Raw genomic sequence first — 21,585 nt, 5'->3', positions numbered from 1 at the left:
GGGTTAAGGTTAATTGGGATTTAATGCTCCTATGTTGGCATTCTCTAGAAGTTTGTTCCCTAGATCTCTATATAAGGAAGCCTCCTCCTGTCATTCTCTCTAAGATAAGAACATATCTCGTGTATCCACTTTTATGATCGAGCATTCAAGAATTATCAAGTTCAAGAAAGAATCCATCTTCAAGCATTCAATTCATCAAGGATATACATTAGTAACCATTGAAGGATTCAAGCTTAATGGAGCCCTCTTGTTGAAGATTCATCTATTTCCATTCAAGCCTCTTTCTAATCCAAGATCCATTCAAGATTAGTGTTGAAGATCTAATGCCATTGTTTTGAGATATCCTACATACATTTCTACATTCATTTGGAGCATACCTACTTGTGGATACAAGGCTTTGAATCCTCCACAAGAATTTCAACATAAGCAAGGTAAACAGTTCCATTTACTTTGTTTATACATATCATTTCAATTCCATTTTGAGGTTGATTTCAAACTAGGGTTTAACAAAGGAAAATCTCCCATCTAAAAACCAAAACCATTTTTCTTGTAGGTACAGGTGTGGAACAGTGAATTAAAGTACATATTTGGATACCCTTTTTGTCAAACTTGTGAGATCTACAAACATAAAGTTTGTCAGAGTTGTGTAGGTCAAGGTTAACTTTTCAGGGCACAATTGTGCCCTGAGATAAGATTGTGCCCCTCTATTTGGGTCAGCGTCGATCTACTTGTAATAAAGAAAATGATTTTTGGGCTTTGAATAACTCAGAGTTTTAGTTGAAGCACATACAAATCAACAATTTTTTAGATTGTTTGATAGGGTTTTCAGCTGTTTATATTCCAGAGGTAAGTACCTTTTATTTTCTTCATTTCAATATTAATCTTCTATATTTACATCACATATAATAAAAATATGTGTGTGTGTGTGTAAAATATGGGTTTAGGGTCTCTTTCATATGCATTATTTTAAGCCCTATTCATGAATCATATTTTACCCTATACATTTTGGTAAACCTGACACACTTACCCCCTGAACTAGATGCCCTATTGTTTTTGTGGTGTTATATTTCTCTTCATATTATCTTGTGTGTTCACCTTCACTATACATTTTGGTGAACCTAACATGCTTACCCCCTCTCTTTTCTAGGATTAGATGTTGCAATGTGTTTTTGGTGTTAGATTTTCTTTCATATTATCTTGTGTGTTCACCTTCATCTTACATTTTGGTGAAGACATGATAGGAAAATATTTCTTTTTGGTGTTATATTTTTAGCTTGTGTTAGATCTTTCATGTTTATTATATTTCTTTCATTTATATTTCAAAAATACAAAAAAATTACAATTTTTTTTTCAAAATACAAAAATATTTACTTTTTTCATGCTTTTAGTGTTACTATGTGTTCAACATATATGACTCTTGTTTTGAATAATTTTCTAAAGCTTTTATTATACAAAAGGATATATTAGAGCAAGAAGATGGACTTAATTTATTTCTCCCTCATATTTCTCTTTATGGACATGAGTAGAGGATTGATGTTAATTCTTCTCCTAATATATGTGAATTTTATGAGCCTACTTTAGAATATAATTTACCTTCTTCCCCCTTTCAGGATAAAGATTTAGTAATTTATGATACTTCTAGAATGTGTTTTATTGGTAGGGATGATAATCCTCCTATTTAGGATGAACCTTTGGATTTGAATGTTGGTTACTCTCTTTCTTATGAAACCATTGTGATTGAATCTACTTTTTGAGATGAACTCTTGGATAAAGATATTGATTTATCCCCTCTTCATGAAGAAGATTTGATACAAAAGGGTTATTTATTAATGGATGACATATTCCTACATGATGGTGACTCTTTTTCTAAAACACCCTTCCCTCATGTAGATATTTTAGTGAAAGAAAATGATATTATAAATGCTTTACCTTCATTTGAGATTCCTTCTAGTGATGAGGAATTAGTGGAGAAGATCTCTGAATTCCCTTAATGCTCTCCCTCTTAGTGATGATCTTATGGAGAATCAAGATTTTATCTTATCTTCTCCTTGGATATATTCTTTTCTTCCTTATTGTGAACATGTTTTTACTATTGAGACAACTAATATGGTTTATCCAAAACCTTTGTTGACTATCAAAAGTTGTCCTCGCATTACTGTCAAAGGTAAATATATGAAATCATTAGAGTCTTTCCATGACCAAGATTCTATAGCTCACATATATTGTACAAGGAGTAACCTTCACCCTAATCTAGTGGTCTCTACTTCATTGCCACCTTCTCAACCCATTCTTCTTTCTCCACCCTGCCTTCCATCAAGGAGTATGATTTGATATACCAATTGCAGAATAACCCTGCCAAGATTTCCTTATGGGAGCTTCTTAAAATTTCACTTACCTACTATGAACTCTCATATAGATAATCAAAATCCTTTCTTACAACAACTCCTCACTGGTATGGAGCCAATTTGGACCCTACTGGAGGAAACTCAGACATATTTTTACTACACACTTCTTTTCTCTCAAGAAACTCTAAGCTTCCCAACATGTTAGAAGAGATTCAGTCTTACAAATGGTTCGGTTTATCTTCCAAGAGCATTGTGTGTGTTGGAATATTAATTGTAGTTGGTAATTTCTCCCTGGAGCCAAACGCCCACCTACCACCCCTAACAGATTGCAGAATAGTCATAAACATGAATGTAGTAGGTGAAATTTTGAAATCAAAAAAAGAGGGGGGAAAATATGACAAAAGGAATGCTCTATTCCATTCGACCAGTAGATAGAGAGAGTTCAGTAGAGCAGAGAAGTTGTAGAGCAGAGAAAGAGAAAAAAAAAGGTGATTAGCAGATCGGTCATTGCAGAGACAAAAGGAATCATTGTCGTGCCTGTAGTTGCACATGGTTCTACCTGTCATTTTGTAAGTTTTTAGTTTATTGATTTGACCTATTGAAGCAGTGATTGCTCCAGGCATTGTAGTATGCAGCCATTAGAGCTATAAGTTTGAAGTTTAAAGTTTAAAGTTTTTAAGTTTAAAGTTTAGGGTTATTTTAGGATTTTTTGGTTGAAGCCGAATGCTCCCAGATTTTGTAATGTTTTAAATCCAACTTGAATAGTAAGCAAGTAGGCATAATTGAATCCATTTGTCTCCTTCTATTCATTGCATTTGAAAATTTTTATTTGGAAGCTTCGAATATTGGCTCTCTAGTTGTAATGGTGGAAGTTGTTCATGTTATAAGTCATCACTCGGTGAAGTCTTGTTAAAGTCTTTATTTCTTTTAGTGGTCACTGAGTTCATTTAGTGCCTTCTTCTACCGAGTTCACTTGGTGCTTCCTTCTACGAAGATCCACACTGCAGTGGTTACCAAGCTCACTAGGTATCTTTTGGCTACTGAGTTATTGTTCTTTGGTTACCGAGTTCTCTCGGTAAGGTCTTCTGTCATTCGGTTCCTTTGGTTATCAAGCAAGCAAAATTGTCACTCTGTAATAGTGTTTACCGAGTTGTTTCTTCATCTACTAAATTGCTCTTTATTTATTGAGCTAACTCAGTAAACTCTCTTGTCACTCAGTTTCTTAAGTGCCGAACAATTTTTTGGCACTTGGTAATAGTGTTTACCGAGCAATATTTCAGAGTGGTAAAATTTGATTTTAGGGTTGTGCAAGCAATATCTAGGGTTGTTTTTTGTGATTGAAATTTTTAATATTTCTCACATGGTATTAGAGCTTTGAGGCCCCACATCCATAGTGAGTTAGGGCATTTATTTTTTGGGATATTTATCATGGTAGGAGATGCAAGAAAGATATGACAGCAGCCACCACCCTTCAATGGACAAAATTATGATACATGGGCAAAGAAGATGAAGATCATAATAGTTGCAAATGATTTGTGGGAGTTTGTAGTTAATGGGTTCAATGATATGACAGACCTAGCTCAGTATGCTGCTCTCACAAATGCATAGAAGACTCATTTGAAAGAGTCAAGGAGGAAATATGCTAAGTCATTAAGTTTGATTGAAGAAGCAATGACAGAGACAGTATTCCAAAAAATTGTAGTAGCAAATTATGCAAAGGAAGCTTTGGATATCCTTGAGATGAGCTTCAAGGGGACTGATAAAGTCCATACTGTAAAGCTACAGAATATAAGGAGGGAGTTTGAGAACCTTCAAATGAAGGAAAATGAATCAATTGTAGAATTCAGTTCAAGGACCTTCAATGTGATTAGCCAGCTGAAGTTAAATGGAGAAGACTATCAAGAGTAGAGGATAGTGGAAAAGATATTAAGGAGTTTACCTCATAAATATGACAACTTAGTCATGACCATAGAAGAGGCAAAAGACCTCACTGTTTTGACAATGGATGAGTTGATGGGTACTCTTCAAACCCATGAGCATAGGATCAATAGATCTGTATCTTCTTCTTCCCAAGAGCAAGCATTCAAGGCTCAGTAAAATCCAAGAGGAAGAGGGAGATGAAGAAATGGCTCAGGCAGGAACTCTAGAGGCTGAGGCTGAGGTAATGGAGGACAAAGAAATGTTGCAGCAGAAAGCTCAGGAAGAGTAGATGGAGCAAGTAGCTCACAAAATACTTCAAGAGGAGGTAAGAAAAACTATAACTCAAATAAGAGTAATGTAGAATGCTACTACTGTCATAAATTTGGGCATTATGCAAGTGAATGCTGGAAGAAGCAAAATGATTAGTCAAGACAAGCAAATGTGGCTGATGTGAACATGGGAAGTGGAAAGAATGTCATTGCCTTCATCATGTGTAATGTTGGTGAAGAAGGAAGCCCTGAGGTTTGGTACCTTGACAATGGATCTAGCAACCGCATGAGTGGTAATGAAACCTTGTTTTCATTCATTAACAAGAGTTTCAAATCAGAAATTAAGATGAGTAACAATGGAACCCTACCAATTGTTGGCAAAGGATCTATTATGGTTCGCACCAAGAAAAGTGAGAAGAAGGAAATACAAAATGTGTATGTTACCCCTAGTATGAAGCTCAATTTGATGAGCATTGGTCATCTCATTCAAAATGGATACAAAGTGCTGATGGAGAATGACAGGTGTATCATTCAAAAAAAGGATGGGAGGAAGAACTTACTTGCAGCAGTTCAAATGACAAAGAACATAATGTTTCCCTTGAGAATAGACACATGTTTCTCATCTCAAGTTGGCACCGCACCTCCCACACAATCAGCTCTAAAGAGTGTGATTGAAGACCCCTCACAGCTATGGCACCTCAGGTATGGTCATCTTGGCTATGCTGGTTTAAATTTGTTATCAAATAAAAGAATGGTAGAACGTTTGCCACATATAGGAAATTGATGTGACAAGTGTGAGGCTTGTATTTTGGGTAAGCAGCATAGGCTTCCTTTTAATTTTGGAAATTTTAGGAGGGCTAGATATTCATTAGAGTTAGTGCATACTAACCTAGTTAGTTCTATGCAAGTTACTTCCATTGGAGGGAGTACTTATTTCATGACATTTATTGATGATTTCAGTCGTAGGACATGGGTGTATTTCCTAAAGAATAAATCTGAAGCATTTGATAAATTTTTAGAATTTAAAGCCTAGGCTGAAAGAGAATGTGGACACTATATCAAAGTCTTAAGATCATATAGAGGAGGGGAGTTTACCTCCAATTCTTTTGTAAATTTTTGCAGGAAACATTATATAAAGAAAGAGCTCACAACCAGCTATACACCACAACAGAATGGAGTGGTTGAAAGAAAGAATATGACCATTGTTGAAATGGCAAGGAGCATGATGAAAGAGAAAGGTCTCCCAACTAAATTTTGGGGAGAAGCTGTGGCGACAACAGTTTACCTAATTAATAGGTGTCCTACAAAGGTAGTTCATGATAAAATTCCAATGGAAGCATGGTCACAAGGAAGATGGATAGTTGAATACGTAAGGGTGTTTGGATGTGTTGCATATGCACATGTACCTAAAGAGAAAAGGAAGAAATTGGATGACAAAGGTGTGAAGTGCATCTTCACAGGGTACAACTTAGAATCAAAGGCATACAGATTGTATGACCCATTGAACAACAAGATGACTCTTTCAAGAGATGTGAATTTTTTTTTAAATCAGTCTTGGTATGGTCCAACTGATGAGTTATTGAGCACATCAAGTAAAGTGCTAATTATAAGTGAAGAGGATGCTAATGAACAGCAAGAAGAAGGAGCAGATAGAAGAAAAGACAAGCAGCCTTAGTCATTACCGAGCTCCTCTAGGCATGACTGAGTGTCAGTGCCAAGCAGTAGCAGTGAAGATTCTAATCCCACACTCTCCTCCCTAGTACCAAGAAAGACCAAGAGTCTTAGGGAGATATACCAAGATGAAAGGTATGAATATTATGATGAGAGTGTTAATTTTGCATTATTTTCTCATACTGATCCAATATATTTTGAAGAAGCTATTAAGAAGAAGAAATGGTGTAAGGCCATGGATGAGGAAATAGATGCTATAGAAAGAAATGAGACATGGGAGTTAACTAATTTGCCTCCCAAGAAGCAAGTGATTGGAGTGAAATGGGTCTATAAAACCAAATGCAATGATGAAGGCAAAATTGATAGGCATAAGGCAAGGATGGTAGTCAAGGGCTACAAACAGCAGTATGGTAGAAATTATGATGAGACCTATGCCCTAGTTGCAAGAATGGAAACCGTGCATGTTGTCATAGAAATTGTAGCTTAGCACAAATGGAAGGTATTTCAAATGGATGTGAAGTTCGTCTTCCTTAATGGTGTATTGAAAGAAGAAGTGTATGTGGAGCAAGCACCTAGTTATGAAATTGCAGGTGAAGAACACAAAGTATATAGATTGAAGAGAGCTCTTTATGGGTTCAAGCAAGCTCCAAGGGCATGGTACAGCAGGATTGACTCATATTTGATGAGCAATGGCTTTAGAAAAAGAAATGGTGAGCCTACTCTCTACATCAAGGAAAAAAATGGAAATGTTTTTATTGTTGTCTTTTATGTAGATGATTTGATTTTTATTAGAAATGATAAGGCTCTAACTGATGAGTTTAAAGAGGCCATGAAAAATGAATTTGAGATGACAGACCTAGGTCTTTTGAAGTACTTTCTAGGTATAAAAATAAAACAAATGCATGATGGCATCTTCATCTCTCAAGAAAATATGCAAGGAAGATCTTAGAGAGATTTAAAATGCAGAATAGTAAGGCAACCCCCACACCAACAGCAGTAGGTCTAAAGTTGAGCAAGGAAGACTCTAGCAAGAGAGTGGATCCAACATTATACAAGAGTATGGTTGGAAGTTTAATGTACTTAACTGCAACTCGGCCAGACCTAATGCATGTAGTAAGTTTGATTTCTAGATTTATGGAAACACCAAAAGATTCCCATTGGAAAATAGGAAAAAAGATCCTAAGGTATGTGAAAGGTACCAAGGGATTTAGAATTTTGTATACTGCAAATGATGATTTCAAGTTGGTTGGTTACACTGATAGTGATTGGGTTGGAAGTATAGATTATAGGAAGAGCACTTCTTGATACATGTTTCATATGGGATCGGGTGCAATTTCATGGGCATCCAAGAAGAAACCTATTGTTGCTCAATCTGTAGTAGAGGCTAAATACATAGCAGCAAATGCAACAGCATTTCAGGCTATTTGGGTAAGGAGGATCTTGACAGATGTGAATGAAAGGCAAGAGGATGGAATCACAATTTATTGTGACATCTCATCAATTGCATTGTCCAAGAATCTAGTCTTCCATTGGAGAAGCAAGCATATTGAAATCAGATATCACTTCATCAGAGAGTTGGTGGAGAATGGGGATATCAAAATGGAATTTTGTAAGTCTGAGCAGCAGCTAGCAGACATTTTTACCAAGCCATTAGGGATTGGAACTTTTGTACACCTAAGAGAGAGTCTTGGTGTAGTTGATTTGGATCAGTAGTGATCTTTTTTTCTTTCACTCGGGATAAAGGGGGAGTGTTGGAATATTAATTGCAATTGGTCATTTCTCCCTGGAGCCAAACACCCACCTACCACCCCTGACAGATTATAGAATAGTCATAAACATGAATGTGGTAGCTGAAATTTTGAAATAAAAAAAGAGGGGGAAAAATATGACAAAAGGAATGCTCTATTCCATTTGACCAGTAGAAAAAAAGAGTTCAGCAAAGCAGAGAAGTTGCAGAGTAGAGAAAGAATAAAAAAAGGTGATCAGCAGATTAGTCATTGCAAAGACAGAAGGAATCATTGTCGTGCCTATAGTTGCACATGGTTCTACCTATCATTTTGTAAGTTTTTAGTTTATTGATTTGACTTGTTGAAGTAGTGATTGCTCCAGGCATTGTAGTATGCAACCATTAGAGCTATAAGTTTGAAATTTAAAGTTTAAAGTTTTTAAGTTTGAAGTTTAGGGTTATTTTAGGGTTTTCTGGTTAAAGCCGAATACTCCCAAATTTTGTAATGTTTTAAATCCAAGTTGAATAGTAAGCAAGCAGGCATACTTGAATCTATTTGTCTCCTTCTATTCATTGCATTTGAAAAGTTTTATTTGGAAGCTTCAAATACTGGCTCTTTGGTTTTAGTGGTGGAAGTTGTTCACATTATAAGTCATCACTTGGTGAAGTCTTGTTAAAGTCTTTATTTCTCGCAGTGCTAATTGAGTTCACTCAGTGTCTTCTTCTACCGAGTTCACTCGGTGCTTCCTTCTACCAAGCTCCACCTTGTAGTGGTTACTGAGCTCACTAGGTATCTTTTGGCTACTGAGTTGTTGTTCTTTGGTTATCAAGTTCTCTTGGTAAGGTCTTCTATCATTCAATTCCTTTGGTTACTGAGCAAGAAAAATTGTCACTCAGTAATAGTGTTTACCAAGTTTTTTCTTCATGTACTGAGTTGCTCTTCATTTATTGAGCTAACTCAGTAAACTCTCTTATCACTCGATTTCTTAAGTGCTAAGCAATTTTTTGGCATTCGGTAATAATGTTTATCGAGCAATATTTCAGAGTGGTAAAATTTGATTTTAGGGTTGTGCAAGAAATATCCAGGGTTTTTTTTGTGATTGAAATTTTTAATATTTTTCACAGTGTGATCATTGGGGAAACTATGAACTGCACAGCTCTGAATCTGATTGGTAACATGATATTTAGTAGTGATGTATTCGATCCAACCAATTCTAATGGTATGGAGCTCAGCAATGCTCTTGTATCATGGGCCAAGCTTGGCCAAAAGCCCAATTTGGTTGATTTTTATCCATGGCTTGAGACTCTGGATCTCCATGGCGTGGCGCATAAGATAGAAATCTAGTTAAAGTGTGTTTAGTATTGTTTAGATCTATTCATAAACAATCAGATGGCAACAAGAAGCCAAGAATTCATGGGTAATGAACGAGAGGCGCAAATGGATTTTTGGACTCCTTGTTAGAGCTTAGAGATCAAGGAGATCATGATCTACCTCTTATGAAAATCAAAGCAATAATGTTTGTAAGATTTTTGTTTTATAGATCTCATTGTTTATTGTGTCTTTATGTAATAAGCAAATAATAATTCTATTCCAGTTTTATTTATAAGAAAACATAAATTTTTGGATCTGTGAATTCTCCATCAAATTCTAAATGAACCAAACAATAACAATAACTTTTGATAGCTGGTAGTGAAACTACAAGTGCCACACTAGAATGGGCAATGGTAGAACTCATTCACAACCCACACACAATTGCAAAAGCCCAAGCAGAATTGGGAGAGATTGTGGGTCGAGAGAGAAAGGTAGAAGAATCTTATATAGATCATTTACCTTATCTTCATGCTATGGTGAAAGAAGTGTTTCGGTTGCACCCAGTCGCACCTATTCTACTCCCTCATAGAGTAGAGAAGTCTTGTGAGATAATGGGATTTGTGATCCCAAAAGACACATAGCTATGGGTCAATGTTTGAGCAATAGGAAGAGATCCTGCTGTGTGGAAGGAGCCTTCTTAGTTTATGCCAAAGAGGTTTTTGGAGGGTGAGAAAAGTAAGATGAACTTTAAAGGCTAGGATTTTGATCTCATACCACTTGGAGCCAGAAGAATAATATGTGTTGGGCTTCCTTTGGCTGATAAAATGGTTCAGTTGATTTTGGCATCGCTTATTCATTCATTCGACTAGTGTCTTCCTAATGGAACGAGTGTGGATGAAATGGATATGAGTGACGTGTTTGGAATTGTGTTGAAAAAGCGTGTACAGTTGCAAGCAATTCCCACACCACGTCTCCCCCATAGTCTATATTAGTACTTTGCTAAAAATAGAATCTGTAATATGAAGTTTTTAGCCACAGTTTTGCATATTTGATATTTATCTATTTTAGTTTTAGCTATTTTTCAATCTGTCAAACACTTCTGTTTGTATGAGAAATAGTAATTACAATACATTTGTCATGTTTTATTTTTCTTAACAAATGTTTGTGATCACTGTGAGAAATATAAATTAAAAAATTTAAACTTAAAACTGTAACCCTAACCCGAAAAACTTTCCTCGGCACTTAAAAGTTGCTCAACACATGAAGGTGCCAAGTGCCAATTTTACTCAGCACTTGATGGTGTCGAGTGGCAGGTTGCTCGGCACTGGAAGAAAAATTCTCAACACAGGAAGGTGTCAAGTGCCAAAAATTACTTGGCATTTTCTCGGCACTGAAGGTGCCGAGTGATAGGCAATAGGTGCTGAGTAAACTTGGCATAAAGAGGAGCTCGGTAGCAAATGCTGAGTATGCCTAGCTCACAAAAGGAAATGCTCGGCAACAATAGATGTCGAGTGAGCTTGGCTACAACTAAAGTTTATAGCTTAAAAAATTCCAACAAGAATGCATTCACCATTAAAACCAGAGAGCCAAAGATTTAAGCTTTCAACCAAACTTCTCAAATGCAATGAATAAAAGATGAAGAACAATGGATTAAGTATGTTTCTTGCTTTCTATTCAATCTTGCATTAAACTATTAAAATTTTTGAGAGCATTCGGCTTCAACTAGAAAACCCTAAAATACCCTAAATTGATAATACTTCAAACTTTAATAAACCTTTAAACCTGCAACTCTAATGGCTACATACAATGGTGCCTAGAGCCATCACTGCTTCAACAGGACAAATCCAAACAACAAACTTACAGAGTGAACAAGCAACCACATCTAATTGTAGGCACAAACTTTCTTCCTTCTTCCTTCTCTGCTCAGCTCTGCAACTTCTCTCTGATCTGCTTGATTTGCAATCTCTTAATCGAATGAATGATAAAACATTCCTTTTGTCACATTCTTCCTTTCCCTCTCAACGTTCAAATTCAAAATCTCACCTACCAAAATGAATGCCTGTTGTTCATAGATGCATGTGGTGACCTAACAAGGTAGATGGGCGTGGGGCTCAAGGACAACCTATAGGCATTAACGTTTATTTCCAACACTCCCCCTTTTTCTTGAGACCCACAAACAAGGATCACTGTTGATCCAAATGAACTACACCAAGACATTGTCTTAGTTGCACAAAAGTTCCAATGCCTTATGGCTTGGTAAAGATGTCTGCTAGCTGTTGCTTAGACTTGCAAAATTCCATCTTGATATCCCCATTCTCCACCAACTCTCTGATGAAGTGATATCTGATCTCTGTTGGAGTTGAGGAAAGCCAACTTCGAAGATGCCAAGATCACCTGCATGCGAAACCTGTCAAAGAGAAGCCATAGAAGGGAAGAGCATGGAGCACAGGCAAAAAACCCTAAACGGACATGAGAGACACCATGAATGCAAACACAATGAAAAATGTATTTACAATATGCAATAATGTGATGATGTTGTTGTTCAAATACAATGAGAGAGAGCCCGAATATAAAGAGCTCATGGAAGCTTGTAGAACAAGCTGGAAGGTGGTAGAAGATAAGTGTGACAACTAGAAGGGAACAAACTCTCGTGTTGTCACCAACTAACCACAACATGCATTAAATATAAAATATTAAATAAATGCATGACCTAAGTAAGCTTAAGAAATAGAATAAATAATTAAATATTAATTATTTACTCTAACACCCCCCCTTAAGTGCAACTTAGGGAAATGCCTTAAGCTCACAAAGCTAAGATGAATGCATAATGGGTCCCGGCAACGAGGCCATGTTAGGTACCCATGTACAATGCAAGAAGAAATGCAACCTCTGTAAGCGGGAAAAGAGAGAAAACCACATGGGAAAAACCCTCCCCCAAAAAGAGGTAAGAACCTAGTGAAGAGCTGAAGAAGTCTCCAACTAGGGAAATTGTCCCCTAAAATAGGAACAAAGAGTGATCATGAAGAAGCAGCATCACTGAAGCATGAAGAACCGCAAATCTGCCAAACTGCTGATCTGAAAAAACCTCCATGGAAGAAGAAGGCACGAACTAAGCATGTCTATATGGTAGATGATCCATCTCACCGAAATGCATAGGTAGCTAGCCACTGCAATCGCCTTATACATAGGATCAACCACTGAATACATAGTTCATACTATCGAACATCGAACCATGGATGCATTAGAACACAACATAACCCCCCCTTAATGCAGATGGGGTGTGATGACAGGCAACTGAGAAGGTGAGCCAAAATCTCCTGCAAACGAACCAAGAACGAGGAGAGAGGGAAAGAGGTACAGACACCGATAAAGACACGGTCTAACTGACTCTGCATGGGGCTAATGTCATGGAAGGGACACTCACTTGACAAAGGGAGAATGCCTAAAAAAGAAAACAAATAATCCCCCCCATGGTGCTTTATGAAATAGTGCATGCACAGCTGACTCAAAACAACGTTCATGACTCCCGAAATACAAAAGTGACAGTTTATCTCAGTGCAAAAATAAAAAATGCTTCAAAATGATAGCTACAATGATCAGAACTGAAAAAGAGCTGAACCAAAAGAAAGTACAACTGAAAAGAAAGCAAACCATGCCAGGAAAACAATCCTCGGGCCTAAAACACTCAAAATATCCACCATAGAGCAAAAATGCCAAAATTATGATAGAAAGAGAAGAGGCCAAAAACAAAGAAAAAAGGACTACATTTCTGAAAAGAACATAGAACCAGCTTTCTAGAAATATAAAGTTTTCAAAAAACTGACATGGGACGCAAAAGATATGCATGCCGGAGTCAAAAACAAGACTTCAGACTTCAACAGAAAAAATGAGCAATAAAAAAGGATCAAAACCAAAAAATACTTGCACCAAAATCTCCTTCTTGGAACCAAATTTCTGGCGCTTCTTTCGGATCGGAAAAATACCTCCGTATGCAAGAGTTATGGCCAAAAAACCAAAGGTATGTCCAAAAGCAATCAGGAGAGGTGCATGCAAAGATGGATGATGCATGCTGACGTCAGCATTTGATGGGAAAAAATTTGACTGCCCGTCACCCGTCACTGCAAAAAAGAGTGCCACGTGGAAAAATTGACATGGCAGGGGTGACGTGGCGGGTCCATGTGGCAAGGTGCCACGTGGCGCCCATGCCACGTGTCACCCCCGCAGTTGCTGATTCAGCTGGCGGTGCTGCACAACTATCGAGCGGAGGACTGGGTGGAGCGAAGGCGACGGAACTGGGAGGAGGTGGCCACAGGGGCGGCGGACTAGGATGCACCGCCGGCGGAGATCCACAGTCGGGAGGAGGCCAGGCCGCGGCGGAGCGCGGGCGGCGCTGCCTGCTGCGGCCGCTGCGGGCTGCACGCAAGTGGCGCGGTGGCGGCCCTACGGTGGCAGGGCGGCGATGTGCCCCAAACTATTTTTTTATAAAAAAAAATCCGTCGCTGCGTCCGTACGACTGTACGGCAGACCCTAGAGGCCTCAAAAAAATTCCAAAATTGCCCTGTGTCCAAAAATGACAAGTTTTATATGAATCCTGACTGCAAACGGCCTTCCGGATCCATTGGTGATGTCCGTTTGGGCTGAAAATGCTCCAAAAAATTGCTGATCCCCAAATTTGAAGAAAAATTGCACAAACAAACTAGGGTTTGTGACTCCAAATCACAGCTTCAAAATTTTTTCAACGAAGCAGCAGCAAGAAGGCTCTGATACCATGTTGGAGTTGAGGAAAGCCAACTCCGAAGATGCCAAGATCACCTGCATGCGAAACCTGTCAAAGAGAAGCCATAGAAGGGAAGAGCATGGAGCACGGGCAAAAAACCCTAAACGGACATGAGAGACACCATGAATGCAAACACAATGAGAAATGTATTTACAATATGCAATAATGTGATGATGTTGTTGTTCAAATACAATGAGAGAGAGCCCGAATATAAAGAGCTCATGGAAGCTTGTAGAACAAGCTGGAAGGTGGTAGAAGATAAGTGTGACAACTAGAAGGGAACAAACTCCCGTGTTGTCACCAACTAACCACAACATGCATTAAATATAAAATATTAAATAAATGCATGACCTAAGTAAGCTTAAGCAATAGAATAGATAATTAAATATTAATTATTTACTCTAACAATCTCTATATGCTTGCTTCTGCCATGGAAGACTAGATTCTTGGACAATGCAATTGATGAGATGTTGTCACAATAAATTGTGGTTTCATCCTCTTGCCTTTCATTCAAATCTATCAAAATTATCCTTAGCCAAATTGCTTGACATGCTGCTGCATTTTCTGCAATGTATTCAGCCTCTGCTGTAGATTGAGCAACACTAGGTTTCTTTTTGGATGCCCATGAAAATGCACCCTATCCCATATGAAACATGTATCCAAAAGTGCTCTTCCTATCATCTAAACTTCCAGCCCAATCACTATCAGTGTAACCAAGAAACTTGAAATCATCATTTGTATTATACAAAATTTCAAATCCCTTGGTACCTTTCACATACCTTAAGATCTTCTTTTTCGCTTTCCAATGGGAATCCTTTGGTGTTTTCATAAATTTGAAAATCAGACTTACTACATGCATTAGGTCTGGCCTGTTAGAATCTGAAAAGATTAATAACCCAGAAAACTAGTGCAAAGAGTAAATATCTAAACTATGAATGCAAATGATACAAAATCAAAATAGCATCATAGAGTTAGTCTCCAAGAGATTAATGCAAATGCTGGAAGCAAAATAGCATTAAGAGGATGCAAAAACAAGAGATGCAAATAAAAGCCAGGTATCATGCTTATATAGGCTAGGAAGAGGGAGGAGGTGGCAACACCAACCAATGAGGAGCAACCATCTATCGGACTAAAGATAGAAAAGTATCTTCCCAAGATAGCTAATGGATGCTCACATGTAGGAAGGTGACACCTCACAACCATTCACCTAATAAGACATGCTTTATTAACCTAAGTGAGATTATTAAAAGTGTAGGAAAAACCTAGAAAAATAGGAAAAATAAAAAACTACACTAACACCCCCCCATAAGCGAAGCTTAGGTGGATGTAGAAATGGGTCCCGGCAAGTCAAGCCTGATGAGGTACCCATGTACATAAAATTCCCCCAAAAGAGAGAGAAAAGAGACTCCCCAAAGAAAATTAGGACTCCAAGTGAGAGGAAGAGGCCCCCCCAAAAGATGAAGCATCCCACACCCCCAGCAAAGCTTGCAAATTTTGTCCGGTAGATCAACTTACATCGAACAAGTTTTCTTCCCTTAGGAAAATGGACAACATCCCAAGTGGGGTTCCTCATCAAGAAACTATACTCTTCCTGCATAGCTATATCCCACTTAGAAATACCAAAAGCCTCATGAAAGGATTGTGGATTTGAGGTAATAGCAATGAAGATATGTAGAGCATCCTTGAATTGTGAACGAGTCTACTTGGTGTCCGATGGATCCCCAACCCAATCACCTGCAAACTGCAAGGTCTGTCTAGCCCAAAGTGGACCAGAAGATGGAGAATCTAGAGGAGAATCATCAACCTGTAAATGATGACTAGGAGAGGAAGGAGGTGAGTCCTTTGAATCACTCTCTGCATCAAAAGTGGAGGTAAAAGATTGCTCAAGTGAATCTGACCCATCAGAAGATCTATCATGTATTCCAAGTGACTCCAATGTCAAAGTAGAAGGCAACCCTGTGACCATGCTCTATTGGTTAAGCTGATGCAAGTAGTGGAAGTTAAGATGGCCAAACCGCTCATGCCATAATCTGCTCACATCATTAAAGTGAGTGAGTGAAATAGTCAAAGGAGTACTAGGAACAAAGTGAGAAAACATATAGAGTCGTGACTGATGATCTGCTCTCCCAACTGCAACTATAGAATCATTGTGAAACTCACATATCTCCACTGAACTAGGAGTGACCTCAACCCACTTGCCTAAACCTGTGTGAGTGATCTGGTGTACCGATTGGAGATTAGTTGATAATGAGGGTACATAAGGAACATCATGGAATATACCATCCCCCACATCAATAGACCCTCTCCCACACACCTCAACAAGAGTGTTATCACCCATCAAAATAGAAAGCATAGGACATGGCTCCAAGGATGCAAGTTCTTCCTTAGATGAAGCCATTTGGTGTGAAGCACTCGAATCAAGAACCCAAGTGGATGGTGAGGAAGCAACTACAAAAAGGGCCTTGCCCTTTCCTTTCCCCTTGCTGTTTTCTTTTTCCTTGTTAGACCCTTCATTAGAACTTTGTTTGATAGACTCAGGAACACTGATATTATTCTTGTCAAGAATGTATGTCAAGTGATCAAGTTGTTTCTGCAAACATTTATGTTCGTCATGACCAAGTCTTTTACAATAAGCACATTTGACCTTTTCTTTCTTAGGCTTATCGCCCTTGGAAGATGGTGTATCAATAGTTGCTTTTGAAGAAACTGACATTTGATCCTTCTTCTCCTTGCTATTCTTTTGTTTCTTGTCCTTACTATTGTTGTTACTACTTTGTCCTTGTTGTTCTTTTGTGCCTTGGTTGGCAGCCAAGGCATGTGACTTAGAGGACTTAAGAATGCCCATCTGGATTATCTTGTCCTGTTCTCGAGTGAGATTGACAGCAAAATCATCTAAAGATGGCATGGTGAATTGAGTACCAAGTGCACCCTTAGTAGCATAGAAGGTAGAGACAAACACAGAATATTCTGAACTTAGCTTAGAGAGAATACTAAGAATCAGTTGTTCATCTTTCTTTTCAATTCCACATTGTTTTAACTGCAGCCTTAGTGATTTCAATTTGGTGAAGAAATCTTGGATTGTGTTGAAATTTCCTGGACTCAAACTAATTAATTCATTTTTCAACATATGACCCCTCATTGAATCTTGTGTGCCAAATAGTGTTTCTAGCTTTGTCCATACTTCATTTGGTGTATCCAAAGACTCAATGTGAAATAGCAAGTTAGGAGAAACAGACAAACACAATGTTCCAAATGCCTCATCAAATTTGTTAAACCACTTAGGCTTATCTTCATCTTTAGCAGGTTCAGTTTCAAGTCCCATAGTTATCCTGTTTAATCCAGCTTTCCTTAAGTGAATTATCATGTGTGATTTACACTCAAATTAATTGTATGGAGTTAGGATGGGCATATTTGTTTGTTCCATGATGAAAGAATGCAAAGAAATGCTAAAAAGAAGAGAACCCAGCCATGACAATGCCCCCCCCCCCTTTCTACTCAATCAAAGAACGCCCCCAAAAAAATATGATTTGGCACTTTATTTTAGTGCATTTACAACTACCACTAGAAAGAGATACTTAGTGGTCTTGATTTCAATGCATTACAAACCCTCATGAAGAGCATATGCTAAAAGTGAAACTTGGGCACAATAATCAAAGAAACAAATAGCACCACTGCGATCTACTCAAAAAATCATGCACTTTCAAAAAAAGAATCGCCTCAATACGAGGTCATATGAGAAAGTTATGATCCTCCGAAGTTTCCAAAATGAGAAGTGTGCACAATCACGGCTGAGAATCTGTAATTTCTGAAGAATTCATGCATGAAAAAAAAAAAAAAACTCCACTAGTGGATAGAGCACAAAAAAATAGCCAAGTTCATAAAAAGAATCATCAAAATTGAAGTTCGTATGAGCAAGAACGAGACATTTGAAAACTGCATTCAAATCTGCGACTGCCAATGGAGAGGGGTATGGCTGTAGCTTTGCATGCTCGATTCTACAAAATATGCAGCTTACATGCAAAATCTAAAAGATATCCAGATGGTTTTTTGGGGCTGCGAACAAAACCCAGAAAACATTTTTCTTTCTGATGTACAAAAGATGTTGCTGTAGTGTAAATCAGACGCCTTTAACAGTAAAAAACGGCTCCAAAAATTAAAAAATGACCCCAACAACCAAAATATGACATGCAAATGTTGGATCAGCTTCTTAAGTCCATCAATGGCATGCTAGAACCTACAAAACTGATTGAAAACTCCAAATATGCAAGTTGGTTGTCAGATTTGAGATTGAAACCCCAGAGAAAAATTGTTTTTGACAAAACTTTTCTGATTCTCAAGATCATCCAAAGATGCAAGAGAAGAGCATACTTCGTTTTTCAAAAAACTACAATAAAGTTTATTTGCCCCTCCCTCCCCCCACCACCCCCAAATCTCTCAAATAAGGAAACTAAAATCTACTCTTGCACATAGAAAAGCTCTGATACCATGTTAGAATCTGAAAAGATTAATAACCCAGAAAACTAGTGCAAAGAGTAAATATCTAAACTATGAATGCAAATGATATAAAATCAAAATAGCATCATAGAGTTAAAAGAGTAATGCAAATGCTGGAAGCAAAATAGCATTAAGAGGATGCAAAAACAAGAGATGCAAATACAAGCCAGGTATCATGCTTATATAGGCTAGGAAGAGGGATGAGGTGGCAACACCAACCAATAAGGAGCAACCATCTATCGGACTAAAGATAGCAAAGTATCTTCCCAAGATAGCTAATGGATGCTCACATGTAGGAAGATGACACCTCACAACCATTCACCTAATAAGACATGCTTTATTAACCTAAGCGAGATTATTAAAAGTGTAGGAAAAACTTAGCAAAATAGGAAAAATAAAAAACTACACTAACATGGCCGAGTTGCAGTCAAATACATTAGAGTTCCAACCATACTCTTGTATAGTGTTGGATCCACTCTCTTGCTAGAGTCTTCCTTGCTCAACTTCAGGCCTACTGCTGTTGGTGTGGGGGCTGTCTTGCTGTTCTGCATTTTAAATCTCTCCAAGATCTACCCTGCATACTTTTCTTGAGAGATGAAAATGCCATCATGCATTTGTTTTACTTCTATGCCTAGAAAGTATTTCTAGAGACCTAGGTCTATCATTTCAAATTCACTTTTCATGGCCTCTTTGAATTCACCAATTATAGCCTTATTATTACTAGTAAAATTTAAGTCATCTACATACAAGACAACAATCAATACATTACCATCCGCTGCCTTGATGTAAAGAGTGGGCTCACCATTGCTTTTGCTAAAGCCATTGCTCATCAAATATGAGTCAATCCTACTGTACCATGCCTGTGGAGCTTGCTTGAGCCCATAAAGAGCTCTCTTTAATCTATATACTTTGTTCTCTTCACCTGCAACTTCATAACTAGGTGGCTGCTCCACATATACTTCTTCTTTCAATACACCATTAAGGAAGGCAGACTTCATATCCATTTGAAATACCTTCCACTTGTGTTGAGCTGCAATTGCTATGACAGCACGCACGGTTTCCATTCTTGCAACTGGGGCGTAGGTCTCATCATAATCTCTCCCATACTGCTATTTGTAGCCCTTGACTACTAGCCTTGCCTTATGCCTATCAATCTTTCCTTCATCATTGCATTTGATCTTATAGACCCATTTAACTCCAATCACTTGCTTCTTTGGAGGCAATTCAGTTAGCTCCCATATCTCATTCCTTTCTATGGAATCTATTTCCTCATCCATGGCATTACACCATTTCTTCTCCTTAATAGCTTCCTCAAAATATATTGGATCACTATGAGAAAATAATGCAAAATTAACACTCTCATCATAATCTTCATACCTTTCATCTTGGTATATCTCCCTAAGACTCTTGGTCTTTCTTGGTAACAGGGAGGAGAGTGTGGGATTAGAATCTTCATTGGTACTTGGCACTGACACTCGGTCATGCCTAGAGGAGCTCGACAATATCTGAACCTGCTTTCCTTTTCTTCTATTTGCTCCTTCTTCTTGCCGTTATCAGCATCTTCTTCATTCATAATTGGAACTTTACTTGATGTGCTTGGTGATTCATCAATTGAACCATACCAAGACTGATTTTCAAGAAATTCCACATCTCTTGAAAGCATCATCTTGTTGTTCAATGGGTCATACAATTTGTATGCCTTTGATTCTGGGTTGTACCCTATGAAAATGCATTTCACACCTTTTTCATCAAATTTTTTCCTTTTCTCTTTAGGCACATGTGCATATGCAACACATCCAAACACTCTTAAGTGTTCAACTGTCCATCTTATTCATGACCAAGCTTCTATTGGAATTCTGTCACGGACTGCCTTTGTAGGACACCTATTAATTAAATAAATTTTTGTTGCCATAGCCTCTCCCCAAAATTCAATTGGGAGACCTTTCTCTTTCATCATGCTCCTTGCCATTTCAACAATGGTCCTGTTCTTTCTTTCAGCCACTTCATTCTGCTGTGGTGTATAGCTGGTTGTGAGCTCTTTCTTTATGCCATGTTTCCTGCAAAAATTTATAAAAGAATTGGAGGTATACTCCCCTCCTCTATCTGATCTTAGGACTTTGATATAGTGTCCACATTCTCTTTCAGCCTGGGCTTTAAATTCTACAAATTTATCAAATGCTTCAGATTTATTCTTTAAGAAATACACCCATGTCCTACGACTGAAATCATCAATGAATGTCATGAAATAAGTACTCCCCCTAATGGAAGTAACTTGCAGAGGATTGACTAGGTTAGTATGCACTAATTCTAATGGATATCTAGCCCTCCTAGAATTTTTAGAATTAAATGAAAGCCTATGTTGCTTACCCAAAATACAAGCCTCACACTTGTCACAAGAATTTCCTACACATGGCAAACCTTCTACCATTCTTTTATTTGACAATAAATTTAAACCAGCATAGCCAAGATGACCATACCTGAGGTTCCATAGACATGAGGGGTCTTCAATCACACTCCTTAGAGCTGATTGTGTGTGAGGTTCAACACAAACTTGAGATGAGAAACATGTCTCAATCCTCAAGGGAAACATTTTGTTCTTTGTCATTTGAATTGCTGCCAGTAAATTCTTGCTCCCATCCTTTTCATGAATGACACATGTGTCATTCTCCATCAGCACTTTGTATCCATTTTGAATGAGCTGACCAATGCTCATCAAATTGTGCTTCATACTAGGGGCAAAATACACATTTTGTATTTCCCTTTTCTCACCTTTCTTGGTACGGACCATAATAGATCCTTTGCCCACAACTGGTAGGGTTCCATTATTACCCATTTTAATTTCTGATTTGAAACTATTGTCAATGAATGAAAACAAGGTTTCATTACCACTCATGTGGTTGCTACATCCACTGTTGAGGTACCAAACCTTAGGGCTTCCTTCTTCACCAACATTACACATGATGAAGGTAGCAGCATTGGGTCCACTTCCCATGTTCACATCAACCACATTTTCTTGTCCTGACTGATCATTCTGCTTCTTCCAACATTCATTTGCATAATGCCCATATTTA

At 37.9% G+C, this 21,585-nt stretch overlaps 1 pseudogene; it reads left to right on the top strand.

The window, feature by feature from the left end:
• The first annotated feature begins 2,410 nt into the window (after positions 1-2,410).
• LOC149553391 (cytochrome P450 76C2-like) lies at positions 2,411-10,235 on the top strand (annotated as a pseudogene).
• The last annotated feature ends 11,350 nt before the right edge of the window (positions 10,236-21,585 follow it).

This window comes from Cupressus sempervirens, chromosome 6 (genome assembly GCF_028749045.1).
Source record: "Cupressus sempervirens isolate cs-2001-9-10 chromosome 6, ASM2874904v1, whole genome shotgun sequence".
NCBI classification, from domain to species: domain Eukaryota; kingdom Viridiplantae; phylum Streptophyta; class Pinopsida; order Cupressales; family Cupressaceae; genus Cupressus; species Cupressus sempervirens.
This window is presented reverse-complemented; position numbering and strand designations above follow the sequence as displayed.